The sequence below is a fragment of the Puma concolor genome, chromosome D2 (assembly GCF_028749965.1).
Source record: "Puma concolor isolate L17-30 chromosome D2, mPumCon1.1.hap2, whole genome shotgun sequence".
Classification (NCBI taxonomy): Eukaryota; Metazoa; Chordata; class Mammalia; order Carnivora; family Felidae; genus Puma; species Puma concolor.
The window spans coordinates 16,772,023-16,793,734 of NC_141677.1; the positions used below are offsets into that span (position 1 = coordinate 16,772,023).

The window sequence follows — 21,712 nt, forward strand, 5'->3', positions numbered from 1 at the left end:
TGAGCAGAGACTGAATATCTGCATCCCACCGGCACTCCGATTGTGAAAGAAAACGTGTGAGGTGTAGACTGCTCCATGGGGCCACACAGCGAAGAGAACCACCCTGTATCACGCGTGTCCAAGAACCTGAGGTTCACGCTCTGGTTCCAGTGCGTGTTGTTAGCTGAGAAACCCAGCTGCATCCTTGAGCATAAGCCAGACGCCTTGACAGATGGCAAGAAACTGCTCTTCTCGGGCACCCAGTCATCTGAGCAGCGTGGCAGAAGGAGCTGGGCTCCCTGTGCCCAGCTGGTAATCTTCTTATGTCCTGGGGCTTAAGGAGTGATAGCCCTTTGCAACTGTTCTTTCCAAACAAAGCTTAAAGCTGGGCAGTCTGGTTTAGACCTGTTTATAGCAAGAAAGAGACACAGATAGACTGACAAGTAAGAGACTGTGGAGTGATCTGAAATGATAAACAACACTTGACACTGTCTATATCCCTGGGGCTTCAAAGCATTTTGTCAATTATTATAATTATTATTATTATCATTATTATTATTTCTCAATTATTACAACAACCATATGAGAAAGCAGGAAGGCATCATTCCGATTTTATTTTTTAAAAGGGAAGAAGAAACAGAAACTGCCAAGCAGAGAGCTGCCCACAACTGTGGTTAATAAACAGCAGTATATCTATGAGTCCTGGGTTGCCCAAAGCACTTTCTGCAGCCAGGTTAAGATCCAGGTTCTGCCTGCAGGGGTCTTAGCTCTTTGGGAATTATACAGGGACAACTAAAGAAAGATGAGTTAGAAGTTCAGGAGAGGCAGAAAAGCACTGTGGGCTCAGATGGCTGGGAAGTCTTCCTAAAAGAGGAGAGAGGGGAAGGAGGGCTTTCCAGGCACAGGGAAGAGTGGGAGCAAAGATGGGCAGCTTGCTTGCCAAAACGAACCACCAACCTAAAGCTAAGAGCTCATGTAGGTGAGGATTTGGAGGCAGTATCTTTAAGAAACGGAGGTTAGGGGCGCCTGGGTGGCGCAGTCGGTTAAGCGTCCGACTTCAGCCAGGTCACGATCTCGCGGTCCGTGAGTTCGAGCCCCGCGTCAGGCTCTGGGCTGATGGCTCGGAGCCTGGAGCCTGTTTCCGATTCTGAGTCTCCCTCTCTCTCTGCCCCTCCCCCGTTCATGCTCTGTCTCTCTCTGTCCCAAAAATAAATAAACGTTGAAAAAAAAAATTAAAAAAAAAAAAAGAAATGGAGGTTAAAAAGCGCCTCCTTAGTGCAGTAAGCAGCATGTTAGTCTCATAATCTGAAGGTCCTGAGAGAAATGGAGGTTAAGGCCATTTGATAAAGGGTCCTGAATGCCAGGCCAGGAACATTTTTTTTCCTGTCAGCAAGAAGGCATTAAAGACTTTAGAGCGGAGAGTGATATGCACAAAGCAGATTTTTGGAGAAAGATGGACATGAGATTCAAGAGAGGTAGCAAAGAGAGAAGCACAGGTAGGAGGTGGGAGGGCCGAAGTCACAGAGATGGTGGGGATGGAAGACATTGAGAAGAAAGGATGCAAGTGCTCAGATGGATGAAGAAATAATGGTAGCATGACGTTAAGTTGCAGATGGAGGTGGACCTGGCTGGAAACCCCTAGCAAGTGATAAGAGATGTAGGGCAGATGCTCAGGAGAAAGGTAAGGGAGAGTTATCTGGGCAAATATGATAACTGAGCTCTTAGGAGAGAAGAGAAGGAAAGAATGAGAATGGAACACTGAAATGGGTTCTACCACTGTTAAGGAGTGCAACTGGGAAACAGAGCAAGAAAACAGGTGTAAGCAATGGGAAGAGGAACAGAACAGAGTGAAGGCGTCACTTCCAGGAAGCCCTCCCAATCAGGCCCCTGGCTCCAAAGGCGCCAGGTCCTCTCTTAATATGGGCTTGCCCGCACACACCCCTAAGCTGGGCAGAGGCCCCCAGGCGCAGAGCCAGAACTGGGAGACCCTCTGACCAAACTGGGGATACTGACCACACCTGTGACAGTCCAGAGCAAGGTCGGGGAAAACCAGAAAACGAGGATTTCAGAAAGGAGGACACAATGAGGAAACCCACAGAGACATTAACATTAACAAGCCTGAAAACAAAGAGAACAGGCAGTTTCCTGGAGACCTTCAGGGGCAGGACCAAAATGTGGAGGGGCTCAGGAAGGTGTGGATGGCACAGAAACAAAATCCCAGCACACAGCCTCCTCTTCAAGAAGTCGTACAGAGAAGGAAGGGAAAGGTTAGGGGAGGAATCATCAATGGGATGTGGGGAAAAGAGAAGGTTCTTTCAGAATAGGGTGAACATGCTCATCACCACACAGAGAGGAGAGAAAACAGAGCAATTGAAGAGAGGAACCGGGAAGCTGCTGGGAAAGACTGAGGTGATGCACAGGGAGTGGGGAAGCAAGAGAGACCGGCAGGCCCAGCAAAGCTCTGCAGGCAGGGAGATGCCCACTCCCTGCCAGGCTCCTCCCTCACTGGGCAGGGGTGAGGTAGGTGACAGTAGTCACTGGGCTATCCTTTCTCAGGAATACCACAGGGGTAACCCAGTTAACTGCAGTGGTCTGGACAGGCACACTGAAAAGATACTCCTCTTGTAATTAGATACCCGGAAAGCAACAGGTACTGGGGAGCATATAAAAAAGAGCAAGAAAAGCTGACAGAAGTGAAGAATTTACTGATAGTTTACTGCCATTATACTAAGGGTTTTCCTTTGGCCAATTTATTCGGTCCTTACAATACTGCTGTGGGTTTTATGAATGGGGAAACAGGGTATAAATAAATACCGTGCCCATGCACAGGACATGGGCAATGGAGCTGGACACCATGGGACTCCAGAACCATGATCCTACCTGCTATGCTTGAGATGGCTTACTGCCTCCCAGGTGAGCTGCAGTGACTGGAGAGATTGGAACCAGACAAGTCAGTCTGGAAGCATTCCTGAAAGTGGTGTGTTTAGTACATGCAGTGTTTCCGTTCAAAAGGAGAAGGATGGATTTCAGTGAAGAGACAGGGTATCTCATTAAAGGGGAGTTATGTGCAATGGTGTTGAGGCTGGAGGTGACACAATATGAGCATGCAAGCCCCTTACTGGCTGGATGGCACTTTGATCCAATACAGAAAACCCCTAGATTCTGTTATAAGTACCTCACACTCTAAGAAAATCTGACACTCAAAATCCAAACTTAACAAGTAGAGATAATCACTTGCCCAGGGAGTGCCTAACTGTGTGCCTGGCATTGCACCAGGAGCTTTCAAAACATGACCTCAAAACCACACAATTTCTCAGGGCAGAGGTTATTAGCCATGCTCCCAAGTCAGGCATCACAGGTGAAATGTGTCCCCCCAACATTTGTATGTTGAAGTCCTCAGGACATGTGACTGTAATTGGAGACAGGGCCTTTAAGGAGGTAATTAAGGTAAAATGAGCTCATTAGGGTGGGCCCTAATCCAATATAATTGGTGTCCTTGTAAGAAGAAGAGATCAGGGGGCGCCTGGGTGGCGCAGTCGGTTAAGCGTCCGACTTCAGCCAGGTCACGATCTCGCAGTCTGTGAGTTCGAGCCCCGCGTCAGGCTCTGGGCTGATGGCTCAGAGCCTGGAGCCTGTTTCCGATTCTGTGTCTCCCTCTCACTCTGCCCCTCCTCCGTTCATGCTCTGTCTCTCTCTGTCCCAAAAATAAATAAACGTTGAAAAAAAAATTAAAAAAAAAAGAAGAAGAGATCAGGACAGGGACACACACAGAAGGAAGATGGCCATCTACAAGATAAGGAGAGATGCCTTCAGAAGAAACCAAACCTGCCCACACCCTGATATTGCATCTCCAGACTCCACAACCATGAGGAAATAAACCTGTAGGTGGAAATACGCCACTCAGTGGTACTTATGACAGCACTGACAGACCTCCACCAGGGAGTCAAGGCTGGGGAGCCTAGCTCTTGTCCATGATCACAAATCTAGCGAGAGCTGAGATGAGAGCTCAGCCAATGAGACACAAGAACCTATGCAACAGAAAGGCCCTTGTACAGTAAGGTTTGCTCCAGGCCTCTGAGTGTCAGCTAGGCTACCTAATTATAATATAATTCATTTTACAAAAGCAAATTGCCCTTCTGGCAACTAGTATTTCAAGCAAAGAAAATTCTACTGATTTTGTTCGTGTTCCTTTGTAGATGGTGATGTTTCCATAATTAGTTGGGCAATTCTGAACATCCACATTCATGTGTGCATATGGATAAACTACTGAAAATGGATGGAAAGTGTAAATTAATTTGATTTACCGAAGTGGGGGAAGTGAATTGAATTTTAAAGTAATGTCTATTTTCCATGCTATTTAGGTCATTTGAAAAATAATCATTTAAAATTTTTTTTTTTTCAACGTTTATTTATTTTTGGGACAGAGAGAGACAGAGCATGAACAGGGGAGGGGCAGAGAGAGAGGGAGACACAGAACCGGAAACAGGCTCCAGGCTCTGAGCCATCCGCCCAGAGCCTGACGCGGGGCTCGAACTCACGGACCGCGAGATCGTGACCTGGCTGAAATCGGACGCTTAACCGACTGCGCCACCCAGGCGCCCCGAAAAATAATCATTTTAAATATTTTCCTTCTTAACCTTTTTTCACATTCATATTTAATACTCCTTTTGCCCTAACTGCCAGAAATTATTCCCCCTCGGAAAACCCAAAAGATTCCACCAAAAAACTGCTAGAATTGATTCATGAATTCAGCAAAGTTGCAGGATATAAAATCAATGCACAGAAATCGATTGCATTCCTATACACCAACAATGAAGCAATAGAAAGAGATATCAAGGAATCAATCCCATTTACAGTTGCACAAAAAACCCATAAAATACCTAGGAATAAATATAACCGAAGAGGTGAAATATCTATACACTGAAAACTATAGAAAGCTTATGAAAGAAATTGAAGAAGACACAAAAAAATGGAAAAAGATTCCATGCTCCTGGATAGGAAGAACAATATTGTTAAAATGTCGATACTACCTAAAGCAATCTACACATTCAATGCAATTCCTATCAAAGTAACACCAGCATTCTTCACAGAGCTAGAACAAATAATCCTAAAATTTGTATGGAACCAGAAAAGACTCCAAATAGCCAAAGCAATCTTGAAAAAGAAAACCAAAGCAGAAGGCATCACAATCCCAGACTTCAAGCTATACTACAAAGCTGTAATCATCAAGACAGTGTGGTAGTGGCACAAGAACAGACACTCAGATCAATGGAACAGAATAGAGAACTCAGAAATGGACCCACAAACATATGGCCAACTGACCTTTGACAAAGCAGGAAAGAATATCCAATGGAATAAAGACAGTCTCTTCAGCAAGTGGTGCTGGGAAAACTGGACAGCGACATGCAGAAGAATGAACCTGGACCACTTTCTTACACCCTACACAAAAATAAACTCAAAATGGATGGAAGACCTAAATGTAAGACAGGAAGCCATCAAAATCCTCGAAGGGAAAGCAGGCAAAAACCTCTTTGATCTTGGCTACAGCAACTTCTTACTCAACACGTCTCTGGAAGCAAGGGAAACAAAAGCAAAAATGAACTACTGGGACCTCATCAAAATAAAAATCTTCTGCACAGCGAAGGAAACAATCAGCAAAACTAAAAGGCAACCAACAGAATGGGAGAAGATATTTGCAAATGACATATCAGATAAAGGGTTAGTATCCAAAATCTATAAAGACCTTACCAAACCCAACACCCAAAAAACAAATAATCCAGTGAAGAAATGGGCAAAAGACATGAACAGACACTTACTTCTCCAAGGAAGACATCCAGATGACCAACCGACACATGAAAAAATGCTCAACATCACTCATCATCTGGGAAATACAAATCAAAACCACAGTGAGATACCACCTTACACCTGTCAGAATGGCTAACATTCACAACTCAGGCAACAACAGATGTTGGCGAGGATGCAGAGAAAGAGGATCTCTTATGCATTGTTGGTGGCAATGCAAACTCGGGCAACCATTTTGGAAAACAGTATGGAGGTTCCTCAAAAACTAAAAATAGAACTACCCTACGACCCAGCAATTGCAAAACTAGGCATTTATCCACAGGATACAGGTGTACTGTTTTGAAGGGACACATGCACCCCCATGTCTATAGTAGCACTATCAACAATAGCTAAAGTATGGAAAGAGCCTAAATGTCTATCGATGGATGAATGGATAAAGAAAATGTGGTACACATATACAGTGGAGTATTACTCGGCAATCAGAAAGAATGAAATCTTGCCATTTGCAACTACGTGGATGGAACTGGAGGGTATTATGCTAAGTGAAATTAGTCAGTCAGAGAAAGACAAAAATCATATGACTTCACTCATATGAGGACTTTAAGAGACAAAACAGATGAACATAAGGAAAGGGAAACAAAAATAATATAAAAACAGGGAGGGTGACAAAACAGAAGAGACTCATAAATATGGAGAACAAACTGAGGGTTGATGGAGGGGTTGTGGGAGAGGGAATGGGCTAAATGAGTAAGGGGCATTAAGGAATCTACTCCTGAAATCATTGTTTCACTATATGCTAACTAATTTGGATGTAAATTTTTAAAAATTAAAAAAAAAAAATCAAAAAAAAAAAAGATGCCGGAATTTGAGAAATACATTTAAAATAAAAGTAGCCATTCTAAAAAAAAAGAAAGAAAGAAAAAGAAATTATTCCCCCTCAAAATGTCTCCTATATATTTTTTAATATTATATATTAATGTAAAAATTATTATATATTATATGTATATTATATTTTTTAACTTTTTTTATTAGAGCAGTTTTATTTTTTTTCAAGTTTTTATTTAAATTCCAGATAGTTAACATAGTGTAATATTAATTTCAGGTGTAGAATTTAGTGACTCATGAATTACATACAACACCCGGTGCTCATCACAAGAGCCCTCTTCAATACCCATCTCCCATCTAGACCATCCCCCACCCACCTTCCTCCATCAACCCTCAGTTTGTTCTCTTTCCCCAAGAGTCTGTTTCTTGGTTGCCTCTCTTTTTTTTCCCTCCTATGTTCATCTGGTTTTTTTCTTGAATGCCACAGAGCAGTTTTAGGTTCACAAAAAATTACAATAAAGGTACAGAGATTCCCATAGGCCCTCTGCCCCCACATATGCACAGCCTCCCCCATTATCAACATTTGTTACAATGGATGAACCGACAGTGGTGCACCATAATCATGCAGGGTCCACAGTTTACATCAGGGTTCACTCTTGGTGCTGTACCTGCTATCAGTTTGGACAAATACGTAATGATGTGTATCCTTCAGTACAGCATCATACAGAATAGTTTGACTGCCTTCAAAATCCTCCGCCTGTTCATCACACCTCCCCCTGCACCCAACCCCTGGCAACCACTGGTCTTTTTACTATCTCCAGAGTTTGCCTTTTCCAGAAGGTCATACAGTTGGAATCGTTCAGTATGTAGCATTTTCAGATTCATTTCTTTCATTTAGTAATATGCGTTGAAGTTTCTTCCATGTCTTTTCATGACTTGTAGCTCTTTTCTTGTTTTTTGGTTGTTTGTTTGTTTGTTTGTTTGTTTTGGTCATTGAATGGTATTCTGCTGTCTGGATGTCCCACAGTCTGTTAACCTATTCTTCTACTGAAAGATATCTTGGTTGCTTCTGAGTTTAGGCAATTATGAATAAAGCTGCTATAAACAGCCATGTGCAGTTTTTGTGTGAACACAGTTTTCACCTGCTTTGGGTAAATACCAAAGGAATACAACTGCTGCATCATGTGGTAAAAGTATACAGAAGTAGTTTTGTAAAAAACCACCAAACTATATCCCAAAATGGCTGTACTGTTTTGCATTCCCTCAAGCAATGAAGAGTTCTCATAGCTCCACATCTCTGCTAGAATTTGGGTTTGTTTGGGTTTTTTTTTTTTTTTCAACATTTATTTTATTTTTGGAACAGAGAGAGACAGAGCATGAATGGGGGAGGGGCAGAGAGAGAGGGAGACACAGAATCGGAAACAGGCTCCAGGCTCTGAGCCATCAGCCCAGAGCCTGACGCGGGGCTCGAACTCCCGGACCGCGAGATCGTGACCTGGCTGAAGTCGGACGCTTAACCGACTGCGCCACCCAGGCGCCCCAAGGGTTTTTTTTTTTTTAATGTTTATTTATTTTGAGACAGAGAGAACAAGTCGGGGAGGGGGAGAGAGAGAGAGAAAGGGAGACAGAGAATCACAAGTAGGCTCTGAGCCCTCAGGGCAAAGCCCCACGCAGGGCTCCAGTGTACCAACCATGAGATCAGGACCTGAGCTGAAAAAAAGTCAAGCGTTTAAACGACTGAGGCACCCAGGAAGCCCCTCTGCCATGTGGTGGAAATTTTGAATTTTGACCATTCAGATAGATGTTGTAGTGGTCTCTTGTTGTTTTAATTTGCATTTCCCTGGTGACATATTACTTAAAGCATCTTTCAAATGCTTGTTTGCATATGAATATCTTCTTTGGTAGGTGTCTTTTAAGGCCTTTGGTCCATTTTTTAATCGGGTTTTTTTTTTTATTATTGAGTTTTCCCATTTGTATTTTTAATAAGAGTTTTTTTCTATTTAAAGACTTAAAATGCATATTATAAAAGTATCTTACACATGACCATAAAAATCCAAACAGTATGGAAGAGAACAAACTGAAATAGAAATGAGCATCTCTCATTTTTGGCACCTGCAGTGGTTACTTCCCTTTGTCATACTATAGTATCTTGCTCTTAGTAGCCTTTTTGTTTTTTTCATATTAGAGATGGTGTGTAAACAGGGGAGGGGCAGAGAGAGAGACACACGCACACAGAATCCGAAGCAGGTTCCAGGCTCCAAGCTGTCAGCACAGAGCCCAACGCGGGGCTCCAGACGAGGGGCCTGAACCCACTAAGCACAAGTTCATGACCCGAGCGCAGTCAGACGCTCAACCCACTGAGCCACCCAGGCGCCCCTGCTCTTAATATTTTTAAAGAAAACACGGATTGACAGATACAAATGTCTGCATGTATCAAAATACTCTTAAAAATAAAGGGGAAAAGAGCTTCTCAAAAATGGCCACTAGGTGGTAGAAGTCAACTAAAACATGCAAACATGAAGGACCGCCATCTCACTTGCTCTGGGTAACTTTTCTCCCTTTAGAAAGAAGTTCATGTAAGAAAGACAGGATTCTTCCAAGGTCCCAGCCTCATATATCCAACATCAGCTCCCCCAGACCTCTTGCTTCCACTGCCTGGGGCCATTTTGGACTGTGCGTGAGTGGAGACGTGAGGACCAACATCTCACCTCCCCTGAGAGCAGGACAAGGCTCTAAAGGCAGTTCTTTCAAAGTGAAAGCACAAGACAGGCACACTCTGTCACATGCAGCATGTCCAGATGTCTCTGTGCCTCTGTACAAATGGCGGCCTTCCACTCTGCTTCCGATACCACATTCCACCCTCTGATCCTACCGAGGTAAAAGTGCCACCGGTGAAAGATTAGCTCTTGATGCAGGCCCACCTGTGGCCCAGGAAGGGGGAAACCTCTGAACAGCCTCTGGACTAGTAGAAAGAGTGAGTTGGCTCATGTTAAAATTTCCCCGAATCTTTTTTGTGCTTTGGTCTGTGTTCACTACACACAGTACATGCTCAATAAAGACCTATTGTTTTGACTTGATCTCAAAACCACCCTCTTAAAGCACTGAAGGAGTAACTTCCCATTCATTAGATGTTCCTTAAGTCAACGCAAGTGCTTAAGCGGCAGCAGAACAGGTCTTACAGATTTGAGAACATTCTCTATACTTTTCTTCATGACCAAAGTATTTCAGGATGCTAAGAAACTGAGAACAAAAGTAGTCGAGTGAGTAAAAGGGGAAAAAAATGTTTAAAAAAGAAAAATAAATAAATATGAACAATGCTTTAATCCAAAAATTTTACTCCTAGAATTTTATTCTAAGAAAATATTTCAAAAGAGGCAAAAAAAAAAAACCCTACAAAAAGAAAAGGAAAAAGTGGAAATACAAACTTATATATCCAATGTTTGCATAATAATTATAACATATTAATTTACTAGATCATTATCTATAATGAAAATCATTTTGAAGACAATGAAAAATTATAAAGTCATGCATTATAGGTTTACAGGTTTTTTTAGACATGGAGATAATCGAGACTATTAAAGGCAAAGCAGACTAAGCAAGAAAATGTTTTTCCATAACAATATACCAATAGTAAGACCCAGAAGTTGACCGAAGCACTCTGTTTTCCTAACAATTACCAAGAATTCGATCCCTCAATCCCAATCTCATGTCACCTACAAATGTGATGTAATGTCACACTGCGGTTATCTATTTATTGCCTTTGTGTTTTAGAGTTGTCATAGCGGTAAAATTTATTTTAATAAAATTATTAAACTTTCCTTTACTAATTAAAGTATATTTTATTCATTTTGAAACCATAGTGATATAAATTTACTCTCAACTACATTACCACCATGTTCACATTTTGCTTCAAATTTTCAGTCTGTTAACAAAATGCCTATAAACATAGAAGTGTCCTTCCCATGCAAGATAAGGAGCTGCTATACCCACGGAAGGTTCCAGGTTCTCTTGGCAGTTGTAGGATAGAGCATGCTCCCCAAGGACAAAATAAGCTATTTATGCCAATGCTTATATGAGACAATGAGTGACCCTCAAATTCATACTTTAAAAAAAGGGGAAAACGATACTCTTCTAGTTAGTTGCATGGATTTTGGCAAGGAAACTGAGCTTCCTTGGACTGGGTCCAGAACCTGCAATCCCAGGACCTCCACAAAGACCAAAGGGCAGCAGAGGTTGATTGACCCCAACAGAAAGAACTATTTCCTGGCTGGCGCACAGACACAGTTTCTGACGCTACAAACTTTCACAGTGTTCAGAGTGGGAGGAGTAGATAAGTTTTGCAGTTTACAAGAAATGAGCCAACAACCTTAAGGGGTCCTCTGTGCCTTTCCCATGGATCATCATTAGATCAGGAACTGAAAAGGGCAAATCTTTCACTAGGGTCTGTTCATTTCACCCTAAAAATGTTTTGCTCTAAAACATAGAGAAAGAGGGGTGCCTGGGTGGCTTGATTGGTTAAGCGTCCCATTCTTGGTTTTGACTCAGGTCATGATCTTGTGCTGACGAGTTCAAGCTCTGCGTTGGGCTCTGTGCTGACAGCTCAGAGCGTGGAGCCTGCTTCAAATTCTGCATCTCCCTCTCTCTGCCCCTCCCCTGCTTGCGTGCTCTCTCTCTCTCTCTCTCTCTCTCTCTCTCGCTCTCAAAAATGAATACACATTAAAAAATTTTTTTAAACACAGAGAAAGAGATACTAATGTGTGTGGATCAGTGGATTCCTTCATATATATATCATATGTTTTATATATATATGTAAATATATACTTCTCAAATATGTATGTATTTGTAAAAAGCTATTATTTTAATGAGATTGCCCATCAGAAGCTTTGTGATAATAGAATGAGATGAAATTGGTCAAATTTTGGTCTTCCAAGATAATAAAGCATCACTGATCATCTTAAAAACTCATTTTAAAGTATTAATTTTTCATCTCCACCTGTCTCAAAAGAAGATATTTCAAAATACAATGAAAAATACAAGAGTATAGAAAAGTATGCATAGGTATAGTAAAAATATGTAAACTGGATAGAAAATCAGAGTTTTTAAAGAAAATGCATTAATTTGGAGAAAGTTAAGTTCAAAACAGAACACATAACACATTTCCTCTTGTAATGCCTACAAATTTACTATAAAAGAGATACTTAGTACAGTACTTTAAAGCTTATTTGAGATGGCAAATACTTTGCAATGGGAATCAGAAGCCAGGTGCCTATTCCAGGAAAGAGATTTCTGTATTGAAAATAAAAACAAAAACAAAACAAAAAAAAAAAAAAAAACAAAGGAACTATGTGCAATTAAATAAATAATCACCCATGCTAAATCAAGGGGTCAAAGACCAGCTTGGCAGCTGGAACAAAGACAAATTTGTCATCAAAACTCTTTGGCCCTTCTTTCCTAAAGTAAATTTGGAGCTAATTAGCTTTCAAGACTTTTCCGGGATTTTTTTCCACAGAGACAAGACAAAGAAACACACTCAAGATAAAAAACAGATGTTGAAGTTTACTGGTCATTTGTCCATGTACATTATATATTTACACGTCACTGTGAAAGCTGTAGTTTGGCCAAGGCCCAAATGTATTAGGTGACAGGGACACTATGGATCTTACTCCGTGTGCAAGATGCCACCGCCTCGCATGGCTGGACTCTACCTGGGCTGAGATACGTTTCCCTTCTGTGTTCGATGTTCCTTACTGCAGTTGCCTTTGAGTGTCGTGTACAGATTTCCAAAAATCACAGGGACTGTACAACTTACAGTCTCTTACACTGGTATTGGGCCTACCCACATTCATCAACACCATCTCCTTCTTGTCAAGTCATAAATTTTGGTTCCTCAATACCCGGCTTCGAGAATACCGGAAGAAGACAATGCAGCGGTAATTTCTCGACACAGATGTCAGAGAAAACCGAGCCAAACCAGAAATAAAAAGATAAGCAGCATACACCTAAGTTTTTTAGGGACCTCTGTGCAACTTCTTTAGGATCCTGAATCCACATTTTTACCTTTGGTTGCTAAATCATAAAGTTTATACTCCGTGACAACAAACAAAATGTATTAAAATATAAGGTCTCTATGCAACTAAGAGCCCTGGTCAGTAGCTGGTTTTAAGATTTCAAAATACGAGAGGTCCTTGAGGAGTTGGGGACTGGAAGGAAAGGATAGAAATAGAATATTTCTAGATAAAACGTACCTGAATAAATGAATTTGCATTTGAATAAAGATATTCGTTATAGGGTCTAGAACTGCCCTTACTCAAAATTTTAAATGAGGTGCAACTAAAGGCACTACAGGACAATTTGTACACCAAGTTTATATATAAACAGTTCTTCCCTTTAAAATCTGTTGGGGTGCGGGGCCCGGATGGCTCAATCGGTTAACTGGATAAGCCTCTGCCTCTTGATTTAGGCTCAGGTCGTGAGATCAAGCCCCTCGTTGGGCTTAAGATTCTCTCTCTGTCCCTCTGCCCCTCCCTCTCTCGCTCAAAAATAAGTAAATAAATACATACATGCATACATACAAAACCCAAAAACACAAAAACAAAAACCAATCAGGCTTCTGGGTGTTTCTGAGGAAAACATGGGATCCCCACAGAATTTGACCTGCACGCCATGCAGTCGTTCTAGAACAGAGAAATGTCTGTAACTTTTATTTTCTTGTCCAGTTCTCTGTCTTCTCATTGGAATCTATCTAGAGTTCCAAAATTTACAAGGTCGGTAAAATTTAAATTTGGTCTGCTCGGCTGGCATCCATTCTCCTCTAGTCTTTAGGAGAGAAGCATCTCGGATTTCTTTCTGAAGTTTCTCCGCATGTTGCAGAGCACCAACTGGAATGCATTCGTGAGCGTACATAAGGCTTTGGACTGTAACTCACCCCCATACAGTCGTTCCCCTTATCCACGGAGGATGCGTTCCAAAACCCCCAGCGGATGCCTGAAGCCCGGGGTAGTACCCAACCCTGTGTATACTAAGTTCACTCCTATACAAATGTATGATAAAGTCTAACTTAGAAATTTGGCGCAGTAGGGGCCCCTGGGTGGCTCAGGTCATGATCTCACTGTTCCTGGGTTCGCGCCCAGCCTTGGGTTCTGTTGCTGACAGCTCAGAGCCTGGAGCCTGCTTCGGATTCTGCGTCTCCCTCTCTCCCTGTCCCTCCCCTGCTTGTGCTCAATCTCTCTCTCAAAAATAAACATAAAAAAAAATTTTTTTTTTTAACAAATTAGGCGCAGTAAGAGATTAAACAGCAATAGCTCCGAACAAATCGATTAAAACAATACACTGTAACAAAAGTTCTGTGAACGCAGTGTCTCTCTAGCTCTCAAAACATCGTGTTGCTTCGTACTCACCCCTCTGGAGGTGACGTGCGATGACGAAATGCCTCCTGAGGCGCCGGAGTGAGGCCAGTGACGTGCATCCTGACGTACCATGTGATGCAGATTTCTGCTGCTATTGGCTTCCGGCAGATTCGACAGAAGGAGGATGGGCTGCTTCAAGGGGCCGTTGACCGCGCCATACCGAAACTGCAGAAGCGAAACTGCAGGTAGAGGGAGGCCGCTATTCTAGCCTATTGTTATAAACTCAGAGGCAAGAGGGAGAAATTGTAATAGCTTTCTTTTGGACTGCTTTTGCTGTTACTGAAGTTTATTCACAAAGATCACGTGTAGGGGGTAGGTGGAATGCTTTTCCTGGAGCCTCAGTTCCAAGCAGCTAAGTAGCGGGCGTTCCTTTATTGTCAATCCAGCGCACGATGACCTTGATGACCTTCTTTCTCCCACGCGCCCTCCTGAGGCACCCCACCCCCCACCCTCATCACCATCCAATCCACATAATCTTCTTGTTGCAGCCTCCTGCTTTCCCGGGTGGCTCTCTTGGGCAGGACTTATATAAGGCTCCAGACGGCGCCATGCCTGTGTTGGCCCCCTGTGATCAACAGGAAATACTCAGGAATCCTTGGCCTTGAGGTTCCCAAGGCAGCAGCAGGTGCCTGACTCCTGGTTAGTGAACCTACTTCTCACCCTCTGCATTTCCCAGGAAGGTTCAGACCCCATTCCAAATACTCCCCAACTTCAGCAGACACCTGAGCTCTCAGAGTGACCACCTTGAAGCTCCTTTCTCTACCTTTGGGCAGGCGAGGGGCAGATGCGGAGAAAGGGCAATGGTGTGAATTCCCCTCTTCTCGCTACACTCTGATACCCCTTTTCTGCGGGTAATATATTGTAATATATATAAAACATAAAATATGCCATTTTTAGGTAGACAGTTAAATTACATTCACATTGTTGTACAATCATCACCACCGTCCATCTCCAGAACTGTTTTATCTTCCCGAACTGAAACTCTGTACCCATGAAACGATAACTCCCTACCCCCTTGCCCCTCAACCCCTAGCAACCACCATTCTATTTTCTATCAATTTGACAACTCTAGATACCTCTTATAAGTGGTGTCATACAATATCTGTCCTTTGTGACTGGCTTATTTCACTTAGCATAATGTCTTCCAAGTTCATCCATGTTGTAACATGTGTCAGAATTTCCTTCCTTTTTAAGGCTGAATAATACTTCATTGTACAGGCATACCACATTTTTTTTATCCACTCGAATATTGATGGACACTTGGGTTGCTTCCCCCTTTTGTCTGTTACGAATAATGTTGCGATGAACATAGGTATATAGATATTTCTTCTGATTCTCCTTTTATATCCTTGATCTTTTCTAAATTTTGCCCATGTCGACTCAGTCTCACATTTATTTTGGTATTTGATGTCCATTACATCAGTGCCTGAGTCAAAATTTAGACAGGAAGAAACCCATTTTAACATTCTGCTAGCATAAGACCCAACGGTAATCTTACACCCTATTGAAATTCCTGTAACTTTAATTTTACCAGACAGGTCTTGTCTCTCAGTGGTGGTTTTCCCTCAGATGCTCCTGATTTCATTTTCTAGTGAAGGTTTGGATACAGACTGGTCTCAGTAAGCACTTCAAAATGTAATCCAAATGTGAACATGTGACTCCACAATTCCACTCTTAAGTATATACCTGGGAGAAAAGAAAATGTGTCCACACAAAAACTTGTAGACAAGTGTTCATAGCAGGATTATTCAGAATAGTCGAAAATTGGAAACAACCCAAATGTCCACCAACTAACTGATCGGTAGATGGACAAAATGTGGTATATCCAGTCAATGAAATATTACTCAGTAATAAAAACGATGAAGTAGTGATCTAAGCTATGACACAGACAGACATCCAAAACATTATACTAAGTGAAAGAAGACAAATGAAAAAGCTGACATATTCTAGGATTCTATTTATACAAAATGTCTAGAAACAGCAAATCGATGGAGACAGAAAGTAAATTAGTGGTTGCCAGGGCTTGGCAGTACCAACAGGGAGTGACCACAAATGAGACAGAAGGCTTCTGTCTGGTGTGACGAATATGTTCTAAAATTTGATTGTGGTGATGATTGCACAACTCTGTAATGTCACTAAAAATCATTTACTTAAAATGGGTGAATTTTGTGATATATCAATTACACCTCAATGAAGCTCTTTCTTAAAAATAGAATGCAAATATTTAACAAGTGTAGTTCATGACATAATTAAAACACAATCTTAATTATTGTACAGAATTAATGGCTGAAAATTTCTATGGCAAGATGCTCATAGTGGCTCTCTGACATTTAGACTATAGGATTCTTTGCTTTTGCTTATGTGTATTTTAGAACATTCTTCATTGACCATATGACTTTCCTAACAACAAAAGCTGTGTGTCTGTTTTAAATTAAAAGCAGGGGTGGGGCACCTGGGTGGCTCAGTCAGTTAAGCGTCCAACTCTTGGTTTCAGCTCAGGTCATCATCTCTCGGCTTCTTTGTGGGGTCGAGCCCCACGTCAGGCTCTGTGCTGGCAGTGCAGAGCCTGCGTGGAATTCTCTCTCTCTCTGCCCCTTCTCCTCTTTCACTGTCTCTGTGTCTCTCTCTAAATAAATAAATAAACTTTAAATTAATAATTTATTAACTCATTAAGAGCATGGGTGAATTTATTTACTTTTTTACTTACTTATTGCAGTGGGGGGGGGTGCTTTTCAAATTAGACAAAAACCCACAACACTAAAGGCACTCTACCAAATTTGCCATATAAAATGTTAACATTTTTCTGTGTCACAAAAACCAAACCCAAACAAAACCAATAACTAAACACAAAGTTAAAACACAGAGGACAAATTGTGGAAAGCATTTGCAAATACAATGACTGACAAAAGATAATTTCCTTTATTTACAAAGCCTAGCCAAATTAGTAATAAAAAAGTTGAACCCAGTGGAAAAATAAGCGAAGAATATGAACAAGCAATTCACAGAAAAACAAATAGCTGCCATTTCTATTATATAAAAAGATGTTCAGGGGCGCCTGGGTGGCTCAGTTGGTTAAGCATCCGACTTCAACTCAGGTCATGATCTTGCAGTTGGTGGGTTCAAGCCCTGCACTGGGCTCTATACTGACAGCTTGGAGCCTGGAGCCTACTTCAGATTCTGTGTCTACCTCTCTCTCTCTCTGTCCTCCCCCACTCACGCTCTGTCTCTCTCCGTCTCTCAAAAAATAAACATTAAAAAATAAATAAATAAAGTATGAGACGTAGATGTGCCAATAGGGAAATATCCCTAAGGAAGATGAGGTGAAAACGAGAAGAGTAAAAATACATATTGTGTAAATGTTAAAACACACACACATACATATTTGGGGGAACATAAAAATGCTTATCTTTGTAAAAGAGGGACGAAGGTACTGCTGGGAAGGAAGGCTATGTACTTTTCATTTCTAACTTTCTATGCTGTGTTGCGTATTTCAAATCTGTGACTGAATTTTTTTTTTTTTTTTTTAATGCCCAGAGAGGTTAGCTAGACGATGGGGTTATGAACCATTTTTGTTTTTTTACTTTACCATATTACAAATAACTTTAAGGGCTTTTGTTATTTGAACAGGTTATTATTTCCGGCTGCACCTCCCGTCGCAGACATGCCAGATGCAATCAAAGAGGATACCAGATGCAGCCAGGGGTACAGCCGCAGCACGTACGTGGGAGGCGTCCTGAGCGTCCCTTCTCCCGCGCCCGGGTCCCCAGCCACCAACCTCCTCCCCGACCCCGCGCCGGCCTCGCTGCGCACCCCCGCCCGAGGTCGGACGTGGACAGGCTGTGCGCACGCGCGGGGGAGGGGCGCGCGGCGGCTGGGGGGGTGGGGGGGTGGGGGGGTGGGGGGTTGGGGGGGTAGCCGCCTGGGACCCCCGTTGGAAGGGGAGCACCGCGTTCGAGGAGCCCGGGAGGCCGCTGGCGATTCCCTCACCAGGCTCATTTAGAAGCTTCTTTAGCCATTCTTCCAGGGATTTCCCTTCCCACGCCAGAATGCCTTACCTACCTACGCCCACTCCCCAACGGATACGCCCCTAATATAATAAACAGGTGCGGAGATGATGGGGCCCTTTTATTTGATGTGTCTCCAAATGAGCACGTGTCACTTTTGTGATCATAAAAATCTGTTGAAAAGGATCGATAAATCACGGATATAGGCCTGTGTGAAGGCATGATGTCTACTGGATTCTAGAGAATTTTCCGTCAGGGTAACTGACCTTCTCTCCGTGCACGGAACAGACAAGGGGGGAAACACAAAGAGGTGACAGGTGAGGGACTCTTGAAGGCCTGGCCCCACCTTTCTTGGGTGGCAGGGTTGGGGCAGAGGGACAGAAAGGAGGGGCAGCAGGCAGCTTTGGGGAAGGGAAGGCAACAAAGGAGAACAGCTGCTGTGTGCATGCTTTGAGGTCCAAAGCATCCTGCTGATTTTAGAATTCTCTCACACTGTATCAATATGCGTACATTCACACAGGAAGCCAGAATAGGTGCGGTGACACTACCTCTCGTGCCAGGCACTAGATGGCAGAAGTTAGCAGGAAATCTTTGCAGTCACATCCTCACTTCGCAAATTGCCAACGGAGGGAAACGTCCACCTCTGAGTGTGGCCCCTGTGGCTTAAGTGTCTCAAACCCTATCACCCAGTTGCTCTTCTACTGAAGTGCTGACTCAGGATAGGAAGGAAACACACACACAGACACACACTCTTTGTTAATTTCCATTTGGGCCTCATTGGACGACTAATGCACCGGTTCTTTTAGATCCACTGGATTCCCCCAGGTGTTGTCCGGGGCGGGGGTCTCGCCTGGTGACTCTCTTGGTTTGGCTGTGCGCTTCTGAGCAGTATTAGCCTCTGTACAGGATGAATGCTCTCCATTTCAGCTCTGAGAACCAGAGTTTATTCAGGATGGAGGCTGTATACAAAGGGGGAGGGGGGAAACTGGGGCACAAAGAGAGGAAGCTGGTCCCCATTCTTTAGCTTGCTCCCCATTCCGGCCTCCTTTTAACACAAAGGCAGGCAGTGCTGGCAGACGTTGGAGGGTCCGTACTGAGGCCTTTCACTTCCTGGTTCCAGGATGAACTCTCCAAGCCTTTATCAGGATTTGTCCAACGACCTCCTGTGCTCGTCTTTTGACCCAATGCTTGCTCTTCTCTGATGTGGGTCCCTCACTGCAGTGTCCCCAGTCTTGGTCATGCCTCCTCCTCAGTCATCTTCCAGAGACTGTCCCGTGGGCTACGGGTGCCCACCATGACTGTTCCCACAGAATCTTTTGACAGTTCAACTGTCACCATTTCAGTTAACCCCCTTGAACACCACACCACCTTTGGGACATAATAATTCAAACAATCGGGCTTCTTTTGAGTGTCCCCACCAACTCTCGACATCATATGGCTCTAGGAGATCCCACCATTTGCTGTTAGTCAGTAAACCCCTATGTTCCTGTTGGGGAATTCAGAACAAGACTAGCTTTCACAAAGACAAGCATGGGGGCACCTGGGTGGCCCAGTTAAGCGTCTGATTTCGGCTCAAGTCATGGTCTCACGGTTAGTTGAGTTCAAGCCCCACGTCGGGCTCTCTGCTGTCAGCACAGAGCCTGCTTCAGATCCTCTGTCCCCCTTTCTCTGCCCCTCCCCCACTCATGCTCACTCTCACTCTCTCTCTCAAATTAAAAAAAAAAAGAACATTAAAAAAGAACATGAAAAGAACATTAAAAAAAAGAACAATTCCTTCAAAGAAATGTTAAAATATACATGTATATTTTAAATATACATGTATAAGATGTACATATATGATAATGTATATTTAAAATATACAAGTATAAAATATACATATATAAGATATATGTGATATATTTGTCCATATATATCATTTTCTAGATATGTATCATATATATGATAAGTTGTAATTAAACAACCATGTTTGAAAAGACTACTGTGGTATACCTTAGCTAAAAACTGCCCAGAGATATAGACCATTAACTGATTGGGTCTTCAGTTAACAGGGCTCCAAAGATGCCACGATCACTTGGATGAAGCGCTCGAACGTGACCATCAATATGAATGATGGCTGCCCTCCATGTTAATGAACAGGTATTTACATTTCTACGAGACCAAAGAACCAGCGGGGCAGTGGTTGACAGGTTGCCACAGTGGCTCTGAGCAGAGTAGTGTGCTGACCGTCCTGACCGAGATCTCCTGCGGTGGAAGAGAACGACTGGAAGTTTTCCCTGGGAGTAAGTACGAAGAAGAGTCAGGAAAAGATTCTTTCCTGCGGTTTCTGAGCGAAGGCTTTGTGTACTGAGGGAAACCAGGAGAAGTCTGCTTTCATTATGGTGCTTTCTTGCTCAAAATCATTGGCTTCCCATTGCCTAAAGCAGCATTTCCGAAGCGAGTTCCACACAAGTGCTTTTTTAAGAACTTTAATGCCTCTAATGTGTTCACGTGCCCTGTAAATTCCCAAGAGGAGTACACAGAATCTAGCGTTTCCCAAACAAATTTGCTCTTGGAATCCTGTTTTCATGGAACATCTCAGAGGAACACATTTTTAGAAACGCCTGGTCCACGCGATAAAGTCATGTTCTGGCATTCCAGGTGTGTGTGCTGCTTTCCTGCTTGTCCTGTTCTCCACTCCTCCAGGCTCCCAGCTCCTAACTAAAGGCTTGGAAAATTGTAAATTCTATAATCAGTCCCCATGGTCTTTCCTACATCACTCGTCCCCGCCTGCATTTCCCCCTTTCCCTTCCTGCCTCCCAGTATGACTCCCCATCCTCCCCTCCACCCCACAATGCAGTTAGTCTTAAACTCCAGTATGCTTGGGGCGCCTGGGTGGCTCAGTCGGTTGAGCGACTGACTTCGGCTCAGGTCATGATCTCATGGTCCGTGAGTTCCAGCCCCGCGTCGGGCTCTATGCTGATGGCTCAGAGCCTGGAGCCTGTTTCAGATTCTGTGTCTCCCTCTCTCTCTGCCCCTCCCCCATTCATGCTCTGTCTCTCTCTGTCTCAAAAATAAATAAACGTTAAAAAAAAAAGTTTTAAAAAAATAAATAAATAAACTCCAGTATGCTTGAGAATCCCCCCTTGTTAAATGCAGATTCCTTGGCCCCACATCCAGACACTGATTCAGTAAGTTGCACTTCTAACAAGCTCCCAGGTGACACTGATACTGCCTGCCCAACGACCTCACTTTGAGGATCATGGCCTTAGAGATAGAATCTCCCTCTGCAGAAAGGCCTCCTTTCCCACTCGCCTTGGAATTTTTAAATACTTACCAGGCCCCGGATGGTAGTCGACTTTTTCTCGAATGTGTTTTATTTCCCCATGAATCCGTAAGGATCTTGGGAGAAGGAACAATGACTTGTTCTTTTTTTTCTAGTTGTCTAGTTCAGTGTTTTGGCTATTGTTCAGTATTGACTAGTTTGGTATTGTTGACCACGAACCACAAATGAAGGTTGGCCTCCTGTGAGACACGCACTTGGGCACTGAGGCTGTCTGTAGTGGTTGTCAGGGGCTGTGTGAGTCCATAACCCCCTGCTCCAGACAACTTCCCCCTTCTCTCTCCAACCAGGGTCTCGATTGGCTGGATTCATGCATCTATTCCTGGCCTTCACAGTGATGCGAGCTCCCTGGGAAAAGGCAACAGCCTGGTCCATCA

At 43.1% G+C, this 21,712-nt stretch overlaps 2 long non-coding RNA genes across 2 annotated transcripts; both read left to right on the forward strand.

The window, feature by feature from the left end:
• Positions 1–14,207: 14,207 nt before the first annotated feature.
• On the forward strand, positions 14,208–17,892 carry LOC147575809 (uncharacterized). Its single transcript, XR_015241579.1, has 3 exons — positions 14,208–14,324; positions 14,501–14,651; positions 17,640–17,892. It is a non-coding gene; the product is annotated as an uncharacterized LOC147575809 (long non-coding RNA).
• A 44-nt stretch (positions 17,893–17,936) lies between these two features.
• Positions 17,937–20,652, forward strand: LOC147575810 (uncharacterized). The gene is made up of 2 exons (XR_015241580.1): positions 17,937–18,115; positions 20,058–20,652. It is a non-coding gene; the product is annotated as an uncharacterized LOC147575810 (long non-coding RNA).
• Positions 20,653–21,712: the final 1,060 nt, after the last annotated feature.